Raw genomic sequence first — 20,525 nt, 5'->3', positions numbered from 1 at the left:
AGTTTTTCTTGACATTTTCGATGTTCCATGGCACACTGGGAGCCTGCCGTGCACACCAGGGATTCCTGCAGTGTTTGAGAACCATGGGATTTATACATAGAAGTGCTCTGTGACGTGTTACCTGGGTTCCTGCAGTGGCCCATCACAGCTTGTTGGCTTGGGAGGAGCAAACCCTGAATAGAGGGCACACCGCGGAGAGGTGAACAGGACGCGGCCATCAATGCACTCGTGTGCAAATAACATCTTTACTTTACTTTCCAAACAAACTTATTGTACTTTCTAATACAACTCTAAACCTGGACACTCACTCCATTTGCCCTTGTCACTGTGAAGATGTGGACAGCACTGTGTGAGAGAAGAAAATGCCACCCAATGACAGGACTCAGACAAAACCAGAGGAGTTAAGTCCCCACCATTATTTTACTTGGAGTGAATGAGGCTCTTCTTTACAAACAACAGCTGCTTGTGACAAATGTTCAATATATGGGTTTGACCAAGGACAGAATTTCATTCTGCGATTTCTTTTTATGAAGTGGAGAGATGTTGCTCTTCTCTTTACTTCAAATACTGTGTGAAATTCTCTCAGGTGCTGAATGAGTTCAAGGTGTGGTTTGTCAGGCTCCCAGCTCTTACCTCCCTCAAAGTTATGGTGAAATAGCTACTGCACACGATCTGTGAGGAATGATTGAACATTTTCCCCTCACAAAGCACTTTATAAGTAATTGTCCATTTAATTTTGTTTTTTTTCTTTTGGCGGTGCCACGGGCTTGCGGGATCCTAGTTCCCTGACCAGGGATCGAACCCGTGTCCCCTGCAGTGGAAGCCTGGAGTCCCAACCACTGGACCGCCAGGGAATTCCCAGTAATGGTCCATTTAATACCCTCTCTGGGATTCAGGGCAGACTCAGCCAAATTTACCGGAAATGAAAACCCACTGGTAACTGGCCTCACCAGGCACTGAACTTTGAGAACAATTTCAATCGGCGGGGGCCCTTTTTATTAAAAAGAAATCTTGCAGGAGTCTTGTCATACTCTTAGCCCTCTTTGAGAATTCTGCCCAGTGGAATTGATGAGGCAGGCACTGCTGAGAGGAGGCGGAACCTGAGAGGGAGCAGACGAGGACGGTGGGACGGAGGATTCCCACAGTGAGATGGTCTTCTCCCTGGAAAGCGAGCCTGGCACTGGTCCTGTCTCACCCTAGGACAGGATGCAGATCTTTCTCACACCAGACCACACCAGCCGAGAAGCTGAACTTGGCATAAGAGGAAGAGAGTCAATGGGAACTTTGGGTAAAAACTTCAATAAAGGTTACATTAAAAACAGGCTGTTTGGGGCTTCCCTGGTGGCGCAGTGGTTAAGAGTCCGCCTGCCAATGCAGCGGACACGGGTTCGAGCCCTGGTCCGGGAAGATCCCACATGCCGCGGAGCGGCTAGGCCCATGAGCCACAACTGCTGAGCCTGCGCGTCTGGAGCCCGTGCTCCGCAACGGGAGAGGCCGCGACAGTGAGGGGCTCGCGCACTGCGGTGAAGAGTAGCCCCCGCTCTCCGCAACTGGAGAAAGCCCTCGCACAGAAACGAAGACCCACCACAGCCTAAATAAATAAATAAATAAATAAATTTAAATTTCTTAAAAAAACAAAAACAAAAACAAAACAGGCTGTTTTCAGCTTAGTCACATGTGTGCTGTCTACACTTTATTATGGATTTCAGATTAACAGGATCAGGAATCAGAGTTTTAGTTTGTGAAGGGGCAATAAATTAGAGAAGGTAGCTTCTATTATAGAGATCTTACTGTGTGTCAGGCAGTGTGATGGGCATTATTATTACTTTTTTTTTAACAGAGCCTGATAATGAATTCCAATCTATTAACTCAAATGGCGACAGATTACCCAGGATCTGTGCTTTTCTCAAGGCACTTTCATGATGAAGGGGAGCAGAATATGACACTCTAAAATGTGCCACTTTGGCTTGTGAGTTATTTTGATAACATAATGATAGGCGCTTGGCAGCTTGGTAAGCATAGAACTAAAACAAAGATAGTTCTCTTTTTTCAAAGATTATTTCCATTAATATTATTAATAATTAATATAATAGTTGAGTCCTTCACTTCACTCTTGTCTCTGGGTAACTGATATCAGTAATTAGAATCAAAAGGTTCCGCCACTGCAACATGCTGACATCTGACAAAGACCCTCCTGGACCAACTTTAGTCAGGCCAACTCTGAACCCTCTTCCCAAATCGGCCTTGACCTTGGGACCTCAATGTCTGTCTTTGTATAACTTAGTTTTAAAAAGAATCTTGCTAAGTCATTTTAGCAAGAATTCCCCACCCTCAATATCAGATCATTCTCAATATCTGGTCCAATTCCTCATCCCTCACCATCCACCAGATGATGTCTGGTCACCCTGGCCTGATTTCAGCAAGAATCCTGTCAAGTCAGTTTAGCTAGAAATCCCCTCCATACCACTAATATTTCCTCTTAGTAATTTTCCATCCACCAACTCCTCCTCCTCCAACCTGCTCCTTGGCTATTAATCCCCATGTGTCCATACTGTATTTGGAATTGAGCCCAGTTTTATAGTGAGATCTCTTTTTTCCTATTACAATAGTTCCTGAATAAAATCTGCTTTTAACACTTTAATTACTATTCAGCTTTGGTTTTCTTTAACACATCACAACAATATATTCTTATTCTGAATCTCTCCTTTTGATAGAATTCTTGCATATTCCTACCCTGTGTCCACCCTTTCCTTTTCTAATGGTAATATTACAAGGGGTAAAATCCCTGGGTTAGGTCCAGAAAGTTGAACAGCAGAAGCATGTCTTCTATAGAGTTGAGTTTTAACACAGCAAGTTGGATAAAACCCAGTCCCTTAAGTATGGAACATAATGTACATTTACACAGGTCACCACTGGCCAGAACACAATTGTAACTGAGCCCAAGCACAGCAGAAAGAGAGAGAGAGAAAGGGAGGGGGGGGGGTAGGGAGATAGAGAAAGAGAGAGAGAGAGAGATTCGGTGCGGTTGTGGAGCTTGGGAACACACAGAGGCTTTGTCTGAATGGCTGGCAGCTCAGAGGGTGTCTATTCCTCTGATTACCATTGAAAGCTGGGGACTGTATAGCTCAAAATCTGTGAGATCCAGGTCAAAGTTTTAGAGGAGACAGATTTGCTCTCAAAGTGAGGACTGAAGGGCAAAAAATGAAGAAATGTTTTGGTTTCTCTCAGATTTGATCAATTCATTATTATTTACCTTGCAATAATTAAATGCTCTTATAGCTATTTATAAAGGTCACTTTTTTCATATTTTTACAGGAAAAATAGGATTGTTGTCATTAATCTGAACCTCTCTTGGCCTATCTTTTAAATTTTAATAAAAAACAACATTTACAACACATATTTTGGTACATAATTTTGTTAGGTAAACAACAATTGTCTAATTGCAGATATGAGTTTATGCACATTTAACTTTCTAGGGAGAATATGGAGATGTCCTTCTCTCACCAGTGTCTTTCCTAAGGTAACTTTTTTCTGTGGATGATTCACTCACTTTGTACTAACTTTCAGTGATTCCCCCTAACACGATGTTCGCCGTACCCTCTAACCCCATTTATGCTTGACTCTCTCTATGTGCTGATATAAACTAGTATTATGTTTCACTGCTACAGTATGGATTTATTTTTAGAGTGATGAAAATGTTACGGAATTAGATAGTGGCGATGCCTCCATAACCCTGTGAATTTATTAAAAGTCTCTAAATTTTACACTGTAAAATTGTGAATATTATGGCATGCAAATTATATCTCAATAAAAAACAATTACTTTTTGTTTTGATTATAAGTGGCAGTTTAACTACACGTGCTTATTTTATCTACTTTTATCTCCCCCCAAATTACTAAAATTATAGTAGTAAAATATTTTTAAAAGGTAAAGAATTAAAAACAATTTTTACTCCCACAGGGGCAGTAGAGAATTTTCAAAAAGGTTTTAACCCATCAAAGAAAAGGAGACACCAAAAGATGAGTGATTATAACACAATTTGGGGGGTTGAAATGAGTGGAGGGCAATAAATGGCTTGGCCGACTGGAGGAAGTTCCATTTTAAGAGCTGGCAGGGGCCATGCCCGAGAAAAGCATGTCAAAAGGATGTGTCAAAAGACCAAGCGTCTACAGGCTTGGGGGACCAGGCATAGTGGAAAGCAGGATAAGGTGTGGGGAAGGTGCACATTCTGAACAAATTTCCAACTTCACCGCACAGCTTGTCCTAGTTCCTGGAAGTTTATTATGGAGAAATTTCTAGACTCAGAAACTGTGGAGAGCAGCGTGATGGGCAGGGCTTAGAAAAGGAAACATCCGCATACTCACGTGGGTCCCTTGCCCACCCTGATCACAGAATATCGGTAGTAAGATATTCAAACTCCTCCACCTTCCCTACCCTGCCAGGCTGGAAAATGGATTGCTCTTTCTTGAAGAACCTGAATGACCCCAGGGGAAAATCTTCCAGCTACTTGGATTTTGAGCTCTGCCCATTCCAGCACTCATCAACAAGCCCCGGGCTTGTACTTGGAGCCATGGTCCTGTGACCATCCCAGTGCTCAGGACCACCAGAGCCCATGCTCTGAACCACCTCACTCTACCTAGCCCTCAAGCACATCCACGGCAGCACAAGCAAAGCCCTGGCTTCATCGTAGGAGTGAATCAGCCAGCACACATGTATAACTCGTTAACTTGCTACTCAGAGAAAGATGTTAGTGCACAATGAGATTTCTACTGGCTGTTTGTAGTCTCATTGGATTGCCTTTTCAGGGTTCCCTGGGTGATTCTTTTTTGCATACAATGAGACGAGAGCCTAAAAGGAAACTTGATGGCAGTCTTGGCATTTTTACCTCACCATCAAGCAGGGCATTCTGGGAATTCAAGAGGCAAGGCTGGGCTTCCCTGGTGGCGCAGTGGTTGAGAATCTGCCTGCCAATGCAGGGAACACGGGTTCGAGCCCTGGTCTGGGAGGATCCCACATGCCGCGGAGCAACTAAGCCCGTGGGCCACAGCTACTGAGCCTGCGCATCTGGAGCCTGTGCTCCGCAACAAGAGAGGCCGCGACGGTGAGAGGCCCGCGCACCGCGATGAGGAGTGGCCCCCGCTCGCCGCAACTGGAGAAAGCCCTCGCACAGAAACGAAGACCCAACACAGACCAAAAAAAAAAAAAAAAAATTAAAAAAAAAAAAGAAATGCTTTAAAAAAAAAAAAAAGAGGCAAGGCTGCTGTTGGTTGGATTAGTTTCAGAAGTGTCCTTCCATCTTTCAAATCATTAGCGTGTAGTTCTGCATATATAAAATGAAGTTTTGTAGAAGCACAGGGTTATAGGACCCATGAAATTTAACAGAGGCACAGAGCTATAGGACTCAATAGTGTGATCCCCAAATCTTAGGACAATGATAAGAAAATGCAAACGTCTAAGACTGAAGCCAATATTATCATGTTAATTGAATGAGATTCATCATTTACAGAAATCATGTACCAAAAGAGATGATTTTTTTGAAGTTTTCATAAATTTGAATGCAAAGGGTAATTGTCACAGAATCTTCCAAATCCAATCTCAATTGTGACTAGACTGAGGTAGTCTTGTTATGAGGGTATGTGTATATGAGGGTAGGCGTGTGTGAATGTTAGTCTTGGGGGCGTGTGTATGTAGGTGTGTTAGCGAGGGGAGTGTGGATGGGTATTTAATCTGCATAGAGTATGGAAACAGAAGCCTAAAAATAGAGATTTGTCAGTGTGGCTCCAACTCTGTCCATGGCTTGTGGGTTCGGCATGTGGTGTGTGGCGTGGTGTATAGCATGGTGGGGTGAGATGGTTGCTGTGGTGGGGTGACTCATTGGTGGAAGTGTGTGTGGTTTGCTGGGGTGAGTTGGTGTGTGGTGTGGTTGGACCTGGTGTGTGGTTTGATGGGGTACAGGTGGTGTGGACTGAGCCTTAGTGAGGGGCTTGGCATGGGGTGTTAATTATGTGGGCTGTGGGAGGTGGAAGACCAGAATATGCGAGTGTGTGTGGGGATTGCCTGTAGATATGGTGTGTGTGTGTGTGATACAGTTGTAGCTTAGCTTAGCTTTTGTTTAGATTTTCTTTTGCCCTTTGTTTTGGTCTTTGTTTTTGTCTTTGTTTGGCCTTTGTTTTGTCTTTGTTTCATTCTTTGTTTAAACTTTCTTTGGCTTTTGTTTGGTCTTTCTTTAGCCTTTTGTTTAAACTTTGTGTGGCCTTTTTGTAGTCTTTGTGCAGCTTTTGTTTTCAAGTGGATCTTGGCTGAGAACTCATCAAAAACGCCTTGTGTAATGAAAACCCCGGATATATAATCTGTCCCTATATATTCTGCATGCATTAGGTAGCCTCAACCCCCCCAGGAACCTGGTGCAGACGTGGAACCTGTTTCACACAACTGCTACTTGAAGGTAAGGTGATGCCACTGGTTTTCATCTCACTTCATGTTCTGCTTCATCTTCAGGTGGCAAGTGCACATTTTTGTATGGGCTGTTTCTTCATATCCCAGGGGAAACGAGGTAACAACAGTCAAGATTGGGAGGAGATAGAAGAATGGAGGAGATAAGCACAGAGGACACCAAGGTTATTCCACTGCGGGCAGAGGGCCTTCCTGGAAGGTTCTGGCTAGTGTTCGGGATTGTCTGAGACTCAGGAGAGTCTCCGAACCTTAATCCAAGTTCTCCTGGGTTTAAAGTCTCGTGTTACTGGAGCTAGATCAATAGCATTTACTGGCTTTTTCTTTTTTTTCCCTATTTCTTCTTTTATTGCTTGTCATAATTTGAAAAAGAGTTTTTCTTCTTATGTAGGAAGATCTTCTTTCCTCATACAGCTGGGTTTATGTGTGGGGAGTACTAGTGGAACAACAAAGCCTAAATCTTGCTAGAATTTTGCTCCCTGTAGACTAGCAGCCTTCAATGGAAGGACGCTAATGCTTTGTCTTGTACAGAATTTCCTGAAAATCACAGAGTTTTTCAATGTTGTGGCTGATAGAAAAAGGAATGAAAAGATTATGTGTCAGGGGAGTAAAGTAATGAACTTGGCTAGAATACTAGGAGGAAAATGGGGGAAAGTATTTTGAATGCTTTGTGAATAAAACAGGGAGACAGAGAACAGACCGCCGTCAGATGTGCAGCTATGCCATTTTACGTTCATCTAGAAAAACAGGAGAATGCCTTGGTGGGTGGATTTTAAAATTGTTTCGGATTTACAAAAAAATTACCAACAGTACAAAAATTTCAGATGTACCCTCATCAGCCAAATGTTGACATTTTACCACATTTGCTTTATCACTCTCTCTCTGTATACACATTTATACATTTTTTTCTGAGACTTTTGAGACTATATTACAGACATGATCCAAATCAGAAAATTAACATTGAGAAAATGGTGTTGTCTAATCTACAGACATCTAGATTTCATCAATCGTCCCAGGAGTTGATCCGGGATGGGATCACCCATCACCTTTAGTTGTCATGTCTCTTTAATCTCCCTTAATCTGGAAGAGTCCTGAGACAGTCATTCTCCTTCATGATCTTGACCCTTTTGAAGAGTATAGGCCCGTTATTTAGTTAAATGCCCTCAATTTGGGTTTGGTCTGATGTCTTCTCATGATGAGGTCAGGATTATGCAGTTTTGGAAGGAATAGGCTTGCATTTTAGATCATTCATAGCCAAATTAATTCTTGAAGCTTGAATTTTACAAATTTTTAATTCGCGGTCTTATTCAGCTAATGGTAACTAGGATTTTAAATGAGTACCTAAAATCTTACAAGAAAATACAAAAAATTAAAAATCCAGAGCTTTTACATGTAATTCTCAAGTATTCACCAAAAGTGTATAAGTGTTGTCTTTGAATTATAAATGGTACTCACAATGATGTGTACATGAACTTGATAGGCATGTAGCGAAGTATTTATCAAGATTCTTCATGTGTGTTGGATTCATGTCTACTGCTCTGAGTATTCATTTCATCAATGTGATCATTTTTTTCTAAGTAAAAGCATCTGCTAAAAACAGATTTCAATAAAGAGCTGTCCTGATTAGCAACTTTGGGTTCACTGACGTTTAGCATGTTGACAGGGTACCTGGTAGAGAAAGAACTTTCATTTTGTTTGTTTGTAAGTGGGAAAACTTCTGTTTGGAGGTATCTGGCAGCTATCGTTCCGGAAGTGGAGGCTTTGATTTCCTAGCAGACTTCCTTTGTTTGGGGAGTATTACTAAACTGCATTCCTTAGATAAGCAAATATAAAGCATCCATTTTTTTTTCTCAGAGAAAACTTTGAAGTCATCATAAATCTGAATGTGGGGCAATTGATTAAACTTGATATATGATCTCTGTGGTCAAGTGAATGTATTATGGTTTTAACAGAACTGTTCCCTGGATGAGGTAGATAACTATTTTCTTTCCTAAACATGGAGTTAGATTAGAAGTTTGGGGTTCTGCACGTGGTGCAATTTAATGTTGAGGAACTCAGCTTTTGGGAAATGTAGCATTACTTATTATGATTGCTTTATCTGGGCCATAGAAGTCACTCTGGAGGTTGAGGAAGTATTTTGACTTAAAGGGTTATGTGTTCCCATGATGAACATTTTCCTATATCTTCCTATCTTGTAATTTTATTGTATGCTGAACACGGTAGATAGTAGATTGTAGAGGTTCTGGATTATGCTAAATTACTGGAGGATCACCTTGATCCTGTCCAGGCTTGGTTTTAGGCCTTGTTAGGGCAGACGTACTTCATCTTTGCTCTTTCTCCTAGGCATATAAGACCCCTTTGTTTAAACAACACTTCCAAGATCTGAGATGTATTAAGAAAGAAGGGACAGATGGTATGAATAGTCACATAAATCTCCGTAGTGCATGAGAAACCAATATTGATATTTTCTAGAAGTTCTCAATTTGATGCCTTGTCAAAGCGGATCCTTCATTGAGTTTATAGTGCAAAAACTACATCATGATCTTTCCTAGGGCTGTGAGTGTGAAGCTTGGTGATTAAGACACTTGATTTAACTACAACCTCAGTAATCAAAACACTAAATTAACCAGAACACATTCTACTGCTTCAATTTTAGGGAAAAAAGAAGCCAATGATACCAAGAAAAGCTCATAACAGAGATCTATTCACCAGATGTGTACGGATGAAAATACAGGTACAAATGAATCTCTTATACTCTTTTGGATCAGCATCTAAATTCTGGTATAATGATTACTAGTATTCAGAATGTCAAAGTAGAATGTAGAATCAGCAAAAGGCGGAGCAATCAAACTTTCAATAAGAGTTACACACTTTAAAAAACTATTCCAGGTGTCTTACAGTATTCTAGGTTTGGGGTATAGAAATATGAGAAAAACACTTCCCTGCATCAATCGGAGGGACTATGACCCAAGCCACCATTTGTCCACCTTTGATGAACCCATGTACCACAGTGTGTAGTGAAATGGAAAAGGAGACTTCATCCCCTGTAGCCTCAAACTCTACTCAGGAGATTCCTTCCATCTCATTATCTTAACTGAATCCAGCCAGTCTTCTGAGAACAAGGCTTCATCTGTCAGCCTGTCAAGTGACGGCCATTTTACACTCCAAGTAGCTCCAGATCTGAGAGTGGGGCAATGTTCTCCCCATTGCCACGTTCAGGCCACTGCTCCTTCACTCTCTAGTTATTCCTCCATAATTTGAAGCTTGTGCTCCATTCCCTGTGTCAGTCTGCATCTGACTTCCCAGTCACTCCTCCTCTTTCACTGATAATTTCGTAACCAGACTCTGTACTCCCTCACTCCCTCTCCACTTCAGCTCCATCCATCAACTTAGATGACTTTAGTGTCCATGTGACTAAACTATCACTACTCCAGTGAATTATCCACTCTGTCTCATCCATCCACCGTCGTGCTGTGGAACTTAGCAATACTCAAAACTACTCAATCTCTGAATCAAACAGTGCAAACATCCAGCATCTCATTCACAACCTTCCTTTTTTCAACTTTATATGTTAAGTGCCCCACTACGACTGTTCTTTCACTAGGTGCTTCTGATTGACTTGCCCCTTCACCTCCCCATCCATTTATGAATCCATTCACCTATCCATTCATCAATTCATTCACCCATCCATTCATCAATCACTCATTTCTACCTTTTATTTTCTTCCTATTATGAATAGATGCTAGGATTTATCACTTCAATTTTTCTCCTGCAAATTCTCTGGCAAACTCCAATCCTAGATGAACCTATATGTCTTCTCCAAGTCTCCACCCAGGCTGCTAAGAACATCTGGAGAAAAACACAATGAAGCAGATTGGTACCACTGCAAATTAATGATCAGTGACCTCAGCTAGGCCATCAAAAATACCTGGTAGCTTGGTCTAAAAATTTCTGCAAAATCTCTTTTAAGCCCATTCTATTCTTCTTAAATCTCCAACTCTCTCTTTCTCAGCTGATAACCTTGCCCTGGAAGCTATTAGATGGGAACTTCATACAGCCAGTGTTTTCCCTCTTCCAACAAAAGCCAACCCTTCTACATGTGCTCCGAACTCCATCTCCTCAGGTTTCACTCAAGAACACTAATTATTTTACCTCTTTCTTATTTTATTTCAATCTCTTCCTCTCTATTAGACCCTTTTCCATCAGTACTTAGGCATGCTCTCATCTGTCTCATTAAAACAAAAAATAAATCAACAAATGAACAAACCACCGTTCCCCACCTCCCCCCCCCCCCAAAAAAAGCCCCCTGGAAACCACAGGCTTCTCTATTTTCCACCAATCTCCTCCCCTTTACTCTCAAATTTCTGGCCTGAGTTGCCTATAGTTTCTCTTTCTAATTCCTCAGCCCCTTTTCCCTCCACAAACCCTCTAATCTAACCTGTTTCAACCACTCCATGGAGACAATTCTTGTTAAATTCACCAAGTATTTCCATATCACTTAAGCTAATGTACTTTTTATAGTCTTCATATCACACCACCCCTCAGAATCATTCTACAACTTTCACTCCCTATATTGAAATAATCCTTCCTCTGGCTTCTACGATACCACATGCTCCAGTTTCCCTCCTTCCTCTCTGATTCTTCTCTTTTTCCTTTGCCAATCACTGTTCCTCCACCTAAACTGCAAATGTGGGAGTGTCCCAGGACATAGTCATACCCTCTTCTCATTCCACGTTCTGCCACCTGGGCAATCCCTTCCATCCCCACGGCTTCAATTGCCACCTATACTCCAACAAATTTCAAATTCTATCTCCTGCCCACACTTCTCTGAACTCTCCATTTGATGTCTCTATCTAGATGCCCCTCAAACACCTCAACTCGAATGCATCTAAAACTGAACTCATGATTTAGCCTCTTCCTTCAAAGCTTCTCCTCCAGTGGATGCTTCCACCACCGACGTAGTTGCTCAAACTATATACCTTGGAGTCACCTTTGACGACTCTTGCTTCTTTGAGTAGGTGAATGATTTCAATAAAATATGGTAAATACAAATTGCAAAATGGAACAAAGATAAGTGGGATTTCATCAAACTGAGGAAGTCTACCAGTGTCACTGCTATTGGCTGCCTCAGATGGTGGCCTTGGACACAAAATTTGGGAAAAAGTGTGGTTGACAATCAGTGCTTATTTCAGCTCATCTCTAGCCTGGTCTCTTTGTCTCCCTGAGACTGACGCCTTTGGAGAACACAAAGGCAGAACCCAAGGCAGATTAGAAGCTCTCACCGTACAATAGCTGTCAGTGGAGCAATAAATCAGTCCATCAGGTAATTTAGGTTCTCTTCTTTAGCCCCCGCTCCCACCCTGCTATGACTGTAGGCCAAATTAACATTTAGGTTTTTCAATAAGACAATGCAAATCTGGAAGATTGATTTCCTTCTCCATCATTCAGGAAGGAATTATAAGAGAGAGGATTTGTGTAACCTACATATGTGTGCATTCCAGAATCGCACCATTTTCACAGAGAAAGAGAAACATATTATCCTTATTTCTTACATCACAAACACTGGATTAAGAAAGACAAATAACTTAATTTTTCGCACCTTGAAAAAAATAACAAAATAATAAGACGGTCTCTGTGGAGAGATCACTTTATGTTAAAACCTTAATTCTTAGAATAGCCCTGCTGGGAATCTGACAAAAGCAGCTTGAGTCCTACATGACATCCCAGGGGACAGAAGCACCTGGGAATTTTAAAGACACTTTCAATTCAGTCACGCTTAATACTCATTCATCGAGTAGAAGAAGCAGCAGAACCCTGAGGATTCAGACAGAAATCCTTCCCTCAAAGAGTTCAAACTCAGGTCACAGACCTACAGCCAATTATTATAACATAGTGGGATGTGTTCACCAACAGAAGTATGTACAAATTATAGCCCAGAGGAGGGCTGGATCCTTTGACGAGGTGAGACTTTAGCTGGGTTGTTCAGGATGAATAGGAGTTTACTACACAACCATGATGGGGAAAAGGCATTCCAGGAAAAGGAAACAGTATGTTCAGGGGCATATCTTTTGATCATGGGATGATGCTTCTGTCCTAAAGCAGTTGCGGGGGGGCGGGGGGAGGTGGGAGACAAAGGGCAAAGGTGGACAGGGACCAAATCATGGGGAGTCTTATGTGCCATATTATTAAAGAAGCAAGGACTTTGCTCTGTAACTGGGGAGAGTCTCCGTGGTTTTGCGTAGGGAATGGATAGATGAGGAGACAGACTCATGCTTTTGGTTCCTTCTCCTGGACTCTCTTGTCCCCTGTCTGTAGAAAAGTATGGGATTATTCATTCACCTACAATCCTACTGCAAGTTCTCTTGATAAGCTAAAACCATGTATTTTGAAATTTTAGATGTAAGAAAATGAAGAACATTGTGTTATTAAAATTACATCCAGAAAATTACCGTACTTCTTACATGTTTATCGAGCTCCGCTTTAATAAGCAAGGTTTTCACTCCTAAAACATTTTCTAAATATATTACCTTTGTGCTAAGGATACCAACCTTGGGTCACACTTGTTCCCTTTCCTACAATAGCCGGGGGTTAGGCAGAGTTTGTTCAATCAGAAAGGGCTTTTGCATGGGTCTGTGAGATAGTTATCTGTGCACAGTGTGGTCCTTGGACCACTTTAATTTGTCTTTATCACCTGAAAACAAAGCAAAGCAATGAGGGCTTTGTTTTGTCTTGCCAAATGAGTTGCCAACTTCAAGACAACAGTATCCTCTTATGCTATTATTTTTTCACAGCTTCAGCAGCTCCCCAAATCAGTGCTGGAGCTTGGCAAGATGCTGCTCTCTGTGGAAAAGCACTCTGATTCAAAATAAATATCTGTATGAAGCTTTCCATTACCGGGGGGAACTGGTTTCCCAACAAGAATCTACTGTGCAACATTCAATTAGTAGTAAACAATTTGGTTGCCAAGGAGACAAATGAATAAATGAGTACAAATGGATAAAGCCATCCTTAGAGACATCCTGTGGACCAATCAACACGGAAGCCATTGTCTTTTACTGTGTAAATCTACTCTCAGGGGAAAGCATTAGCCCCTGACCTGAGAGATAATTAGCAAGGTTTAAGAAGCTATTCAAGATCTCAAAGGGAGGTGGTGAATGTGGAATGAATTTGCTCCTCAGTGATAGTGGTTTTCACAGCAGAGGATTTGGGGCTGTGCAGCCTTTGCTAGGATGTGGTAGGGCTAGGTGAAAGAAGCCCGGGCCTGCAGTGGAACTTTTGAAGCCCTAGGTTTTATTCCAGAAACAGCTCCTTGACAAAGCACCCAAGTGCATTCCTCACGTGCAGCAAGCGTGCCCTCTGGCAGCCTGGGACGGTGCCTTGAGCACTGAATGCACCAGCCCCTGTGCCCCTCCCTGCGCTCTGATCGGCTGCCTTTCCCCCTCCTTCAACAACGTTATCCCCTCACCCCCTTTTCAGGCCAGTCAGAAGGGGCGTGGCTTGACATTCCCTTGCTGCTATTGTCTCTTTCCTTGAGTCCTACAGAATTAAGTGTATTTGTATATGATTACTAGCTTTTAAAGATTCGTCTCTTTCTATTATTTGCCCATTTAAAAAAATTTGTAGTTTGCTTTTTCCTAAACATTCTGATTATTAAAACTTTATACTTTTATGTATTTGTACATTTTCTTCTGTACTGGCACAGGTCTTTTAACTTGTAACCACAGTGGTATCTTTTATTCTATAAAATCATAATCTTTGCTTTGCTTCCCTCCTCTTCACGTGTGCTGAGTTAGAAGCTGCATACTGTCAGGATTAGGAATACAGACTAGCCTACCTTGGTTGGAATCCTGGGGCTCCCATGTTCTAGCTCTGTGTCCTTGGGTGGGTTATCTGACTTCTCTGTATCTCAGCTTACTCATTTGCAAAGCAGGGCTATTGTGAGGTCGTGAGAATTAAGTGAGTTAAATACATAAAGCCCTTGAATAGTGTTTGGCTTCCGTCTCATGACATGGGTTTGCTATCATTTTTCTTGTTGGGGTCTTTTGTCTAGTTCATTTTGTCTCCCTTTTGAGTAGTTAAACCATTTTCCATTTAAAAAAAAATGCCCCCTCTGTTATGAACCATGCTTCTGTACATATGTGGGTCTGTTTCTGGGCTCTCTATTCTGTTCCATTGATTTATTGGTCTATTCTCAAGCCAATACTCTACTGTCTTAATTAGTATAGTTTATGATGAGCACTGATACTTGATAGGGCAAAACCCTATTCTTATTCAAAATTGTCTTGGCTCATCTTGGTCCTTTATACTTCCATAAGAACCATGAAATCATCTTGTGAATTACATGAAAATCTGATATTTATTGGAATTGCATTACATTTATAGATTTATTAAGAGATAGCATACTTAGGATATTGGCTATTTCTTTTGCAGCCTTCAAAAGGATTTGCAAATTTCTTCATGAAAGTCTTGCATTTCTTTTATCAGATATACTTCTACCTGTAGGTGTCCTATAGTTTTGTAGTCAGTGTGAATGGCTTCTTTTACTTTTACATTTTCAAATTGGATCCTCTTGACCTACAGAAATGATTTTGATTTTGGCGTATTGATCTTGGGTCCAGAAATCTCATTGGACTTTCTTTAAGTTCTAAATGCTTGTGGAGTCTCACAGTTTTTTGTTTTGTTTTATTTTGTATTTTGTACCGGTTAGGATTTCGGGTGCCGTGTTGAAGAGTAGTAATGACAGCATCCTTCTTGGGGTGTCTGATTTGGATGAAAATGTTTCTAAGATTTCACAAGCAGTAAGCTGTTATTGTGGATATTTTGGTAGCTAGCTCCTTATAATGTTAAGGACATCCCTTTCCCTTACCACTCTGCCAAGGGTATTTATCAAGAATGGGAATTGAATTTTTCCCCCACAAGAATTTACACATATTAATTACTGCTTTATTTCTAGGTATCTAAAGATTTTTGTTGCTACTGTGAATAAAAGTTTTTCTAGTTATTCTTTTCCCTTTCTTATACTCTCTTTCTCCCTGGCTGTTCTCCTGTGTTCCCTTGGCTGTAAATCTCATCTGTATGTCAAATACACTTAAATTTATTTCTCATCCTCTCTCTCTCTCGAAATCTCCTGACCCGTGTGGCCAATTACTTCCTTTCACAGCTGCTTGGAGGTTTCATAAGTTTCTCAAACTGAACATGCCTCAGACTAAATATTTGACTCTTCCCTTTCCCCATCCCTAAACCTGTTCCCATCTTAGCAAAATGATTCATCATCTACCTTAATTTCTCTTGGAGAAATCCTGTTTGTCCTTCCTTCCTGCCTACGTTCAATCTATCTGCATGTCCTGTTCATTGCTGGGCTTCCCTTCCTGCTCACTCTCTACTCTGACCTTTAGCAATTTTGAGGAGCTGAGAGGACACCTGGACCAGAATAGGAGGCTGCTGGGTAGGGGCCCTGATGACTGGTGGCTTTGGTGGGTCAAGTGGTCAGCAGTAACATGTGTCATTCATGCCAAGGGGCCGGTGAGACCAGACAAGGTACCTATGGCAGAGTCCAGCAGAGAAGGACACCACAAAGACCAGCCACCCCTTCCCTCATTGCCACGAGGACTCTTGGCTTCCCCATACTCTTTTCCACCTTGAGAAGGAATAGAGGGAGGTAAGGAATAGTCCTGATAAGGAGCTGAACTTTAACTGACTACTTATTAGCAAGAGACAGTTTATGCCAGAAACAATCGAGGCAGTATGAATTCAGAGGTTCTCCTGCCCTGTCCCTTCTCCTTTCTTGTAGTATTGTATCAGTTATACAATTATAGAGCAATGAAAAAGTTATGTGATTTTTTTTTTTTTGGTACAACTGAGCTGAATTTTAATAAATCTGAAATTTCTTGCTTTACTAACTTAAAATTCTTTTCCCAAGTATATATTAAACCACCCCTTCCTTAAGCCATGTAACGTATTAAGAGATCTTGGGACTGATCACTGCCCTCCTTTGGAGTTTTGATCTCTGAAGCCAGAATATTGTTCTCACAGAGGGTTCAGGCCCTAGGTAGTCAGTTGCCTCCTGTCCTTCCCATGTTGAGTTCGCTAATCACAAGACAAGGGCAGCCTTTGCTCATGGTTCTGAGGGATCTGATTGACAAGAATTGGAGAAGTGTACTGTCTTCCAAATACTGACCTGCATCCACCCTTCACTTGGTAGAGCCTGTACCCATTTCCACGTCTGACTTCCTGTGACCCCATGGAGATGTAGCATGGCAACTTACAACTTGCACTGTCTTTCTTTCCAGAGGACCACCTGGGACTAATGGCCACATGCCGCTTCTATTAAATAATTACCCCACACCCCAACTGCCTTTTAAAAAAGATGGTAGAAGGGAAGGAAGTCTGGATGGAAGGAAGAAAATCCATTTTATGTTCACGGTTCTCATTTCCACCTGCAGTCTCCTTAGGGAATAGTGAAAGTGTGTTTAAAGATACCTATGACATTGGTAGGTACGTAGAGATGCTAGTGCCATCTCTAGAATATGTAATTGATTTAAGCTTGCTAATTAATTTGCATGAATTAAGAAAAGTTATAGTGGGCTCACAACCAATCAGAATGGCCATCATTAAGAAGTCTACAAATAATAAATGCTGGAGAGGGTGTGGAGAAAATGGAACCCTCTTGCACTGTTGGTGGGAATGTAAATTGGTGCAGCCACTGTGGAAAACAGTATGGAGGTTCCTCAAAAAACTAAAAACAGAATTACCAAATGATCCAGCAATCCCACTCCTGGGCACATACCCAGACAAAACTATACTTCAAAAAGATACATGCACCCCTATGTTCATAAGCAGCACTATTTACAATAGCCAAGACATGGAAACAACCTAAATGTCCATTGACAGATGAATGGATAAAGAAGATGTGGTACCTATATACAATGGAATATTACTCAGCCATAAAAAAGAATGAAATAATGCCATTTGCAGTAACATGGGTGGACCTAGAGATTATTATACTAAGTGAAGTAAGTCAGAAAGAGAAAGACAAATACCATATGATATCACTTACATGTGGAATCTAAAATATGGCACAAATGAACTTATCTATGAAACAGAAACAGACTCACAGACATAGAGAACAGACTTGTGGTTGCCAAGGGGGCGGCGGTGAGGGAGGGAAGGATTGGGAGTTTGGGATTAGCATATGCAAACTATGATATACAAGATAGATAAACAACAAGGTCCTATTGTATAGCACAGGGAACTATATTCAATATCCTGTGATAAGCCATAATGGAAAAGAATATGAAAAAGAATATATATGTATAACTGAATCACTTTGCTGTACAGCAGAAATTAACACTATAGTATAGTATAGTAAATATAGTATAGTAAATCAACTATACTTCAATAAAATTAATTTTAAAAAAAAGAAGCGAAAAAGTGTAGTGGGTTCACAAAGTCTCTTATTTTTTCCTAAAGAGCCCAGTTTTATAACTTTCAAGATCAGTTGGAAAAGTCCCTTCCTGTGTTGCCTTTTTCATTCATCAGACTCTGTTGCCTGAGTTAGAGCAGAGGTCCCTGAGGGACGTGGGACTGTTAAAGAGCATCTGGGGACAGGCAGCGATAGGCTGAGGGCTCCTGCAGCCATTGCGAGAGGCACCCTTTGTTCATGTTCTCGTTACTCAAGCATCTACCGAACACCTGTTCTGAATTAGGCATCGAACAAAGCTCTGAGGGCAGAACACTTAAGGGCAACCCTACAGGTTCCAGATGCTCTCCTAGAATTATATACAGCACACAAGGCCAGGGCACAAAAGAGGGAGGAGTGATCATTTCTCCTTGGGGGAAGGGAAGGCTCTGGAAAATCTCCCCAGGAAGTGACTTGGCTTTGGGCTGAGCCCCAAGGTGTTAGAAGCATTTGCTGTGTAACTGTTGGTGGGAAGGAAGTAGGCGGAAGGAGCCCTAAGGCTCAAGGTCCAAAGGCTGAAATAATCCTGCCTCTTGGGGGCCAGGAAAAGCTGGGTTGGGCTGGATGCACTCACCAGGGGAGAGTCCCTCCTTGAATAAAAGCCTTATTATTGAAAAAAGGTAATCTTCCCCATGGACTTTTGCCTGCATCTTCTTGGCCAGAATGTGGTCACATAGGGAGTTGTATATATTTAACTGGGCATATCATGCTGCCAAACAAAATCAGGGTTTGTTATTGAAGGGCAGGGCAGATGTTGGGTAGTCAGTAATCATACTGGCGATTATGAGTTTTCTATTATTATTATTATCATTACTATATGATTTTGTTGAGTTTACATAACTTCTTCAGGTTTCAATTTCCTCATCTCTAACATGGGGACAGTAGAGACTACCTGGAGGGTTATATTGGGAATTAAAAATGACAGATATAAAGCATCTGGAGCATAGTAGGTGCTCAATAAATAGTGAGGGGAGGTTCTTGTTCTCCCTTTGGTTCCTCTCCTTCACTTCCTTTTTCTCCTTCTTCAAATACCTGCCTCACTTTCCCCTCCTCTGTAGTTTTAGAGTATATGGAGACATCTGAAAAGCCTAGAAGAAATTATATTTTACAGTTTCAAGTTCAGTCACTTTTTTTCTCTTCATCCTGCCAGACAGTTTATAATTATATTTGCTTTGCAATTAGGTAGTATAGTTTGTGAAAACATCATGTAGTGTTTATAATGATTTGCTTTTAGCCACGAAAGTAAATAATGATGTCTTTACTTCATTAAGCATTTAATTAATGCTTAAATTAAATGTCATGTGAGATACATAAAGAGTGTGTCTGAAGAAGTCAACAGAATTAGGTCAAATGAATTTGAATGAATTCTTAGTGAAAGGAAAATGGAGTTTATGAAGCAAGTTATTTGTATTTGGTAGTGTTAGGTTCTTCACCTACTTTATTTTATTTAATACTATCAAAGCCCCTATGAGTTAAATGTTATTATTATTTTTTATTCCCCTCTATTATGGACTGAATGCTTGTGTCTCCCAAAATTCATATGTTGAAATCTAATCCCCAGTGTGATGGTAGTTGGAGGTGGGACCTTTGGGAGGTGATTACGTTATGAGGGTGGAGACCTCATGAATGGGATTAGTGCCCTTATTACAGAGACCCCAGAGAGCTCCCTCACTCATTCCACCATCTATGAACCAGGAAGTGGGCTCTCACCAGACACAGAATCTGCCAACACCTTCATCTGGGACGCCCCAGCCTCCAGACTATGAGAAATAAATTTCTGTTATTCACAAGCTGCCCAATTTATGGTATTTTTTATAGCACCCAAAATGAGGCAGACACCCTCTTTTAGGTGAGAAAACTGGGTATATTAATTCAGAATTGTATTTGACTGTTTGTAGCTGAAATAATAGTGGTTTAAACAAGGTGGAAGTTTGTTTCTCCTGTAAAAGGTGTGGTCAGTGTTCAAGGATCCAGGCCTAGAACCACTGTCATCAAGGATTCAGGCTCCTCCAGCTTTGTGCTCCGCCAAGTGGCTTTATCTGCAAGGTTGAGCTATGATCCAAAAATAAATCACTAGATTGTAGTTTGTGCCCAAGAATAAACTGCTAGATTGTAGCTTGTTCACATTCTTATCTTCCCTAGATAATTCCAAATTGTTTCTGGAAATACACAGTCTTTCAAAGCACACATGGAACATTTAAAAACGTTGACTGTGAAACATGAAGCTCAACCAATATCAGAGTCATTATCATACAGACCACTCTCTGACTGGAATGCCTTAAAATCAGAAGTCAATGTAATAAAAATAACTTCATACACTTGGAAATTTTACAACAGATTTTTTAAAATAATTGATGAATCAAAGAAGAACTCATTCATATTTAAAATGAAGAGAAAATGAAAATTTTATGTTAATATTGTGGTATTCAGCTGAAGTTGTATGAAAAGGTTATGGTCATAAATGCATATGTGAGAAGAGTTTGTCTCAAGAATACGTAAAAAGCACAAGAACATAAGACTAAAGAAAACTGAAAAAAAGAAATAATAAATACACTCAGAAATTAATGGACTAGGAAAAAAATGAACAAAGACAAGCAGGAAACCCAAGAGCTTGTTT

At 41.0% G+C, this 20,525-nt stretch overlaps 1 protein-coding gene and 1 long non-coding RNA gene across 9 annotated transcripts in view; one reads left to right on the top strand and one right to left on the bottom strand.

The window, feature by feature from the left end:
- Nucleotides 1–20,525, bottom strand: part of LOC309637797 — a 555,044-nt gene that overhangs the window by 12,337 nt on the left and 522,182 nt on the right. The window lies entirely within an intron of this gene.
- MOBP (myelin associated oligodendrocyte basic protein) overlaps nt 6,075–20,525 on the top strand; it is a 48,459-nt gene continuing 34,008 nt past the window's right edge. For both annotated transcript variants that reach the window (XM_082413001.1, XM_082413000.1), the window contains exons 1-2: nt 6,075–6,445; nt 9,107–9,184. The gene's annotated coding sequence lies outside the window, so the exon portion shown is untranslated. The remainder of the gene's footprint in view (nt 6,446–9,106; nt 9,185–20,525) is intronic.

The sequence above is a fragment of the Balaenoptera physalus genome (genome assembly GCF_965194825.1).
Source record: "Balaenoptera physalus genome assembly, chromosome: 11".
Lineage (NCBI taxonomy): Eukaryota > Metazoa > Chordata > Mammalia > Artiodactyla > Balaenopteridae > Balaenoptera > Balaenoptera physalus.
This window is presented reverse-complemented; position numbering and strand designations above follow the sequence as displayed.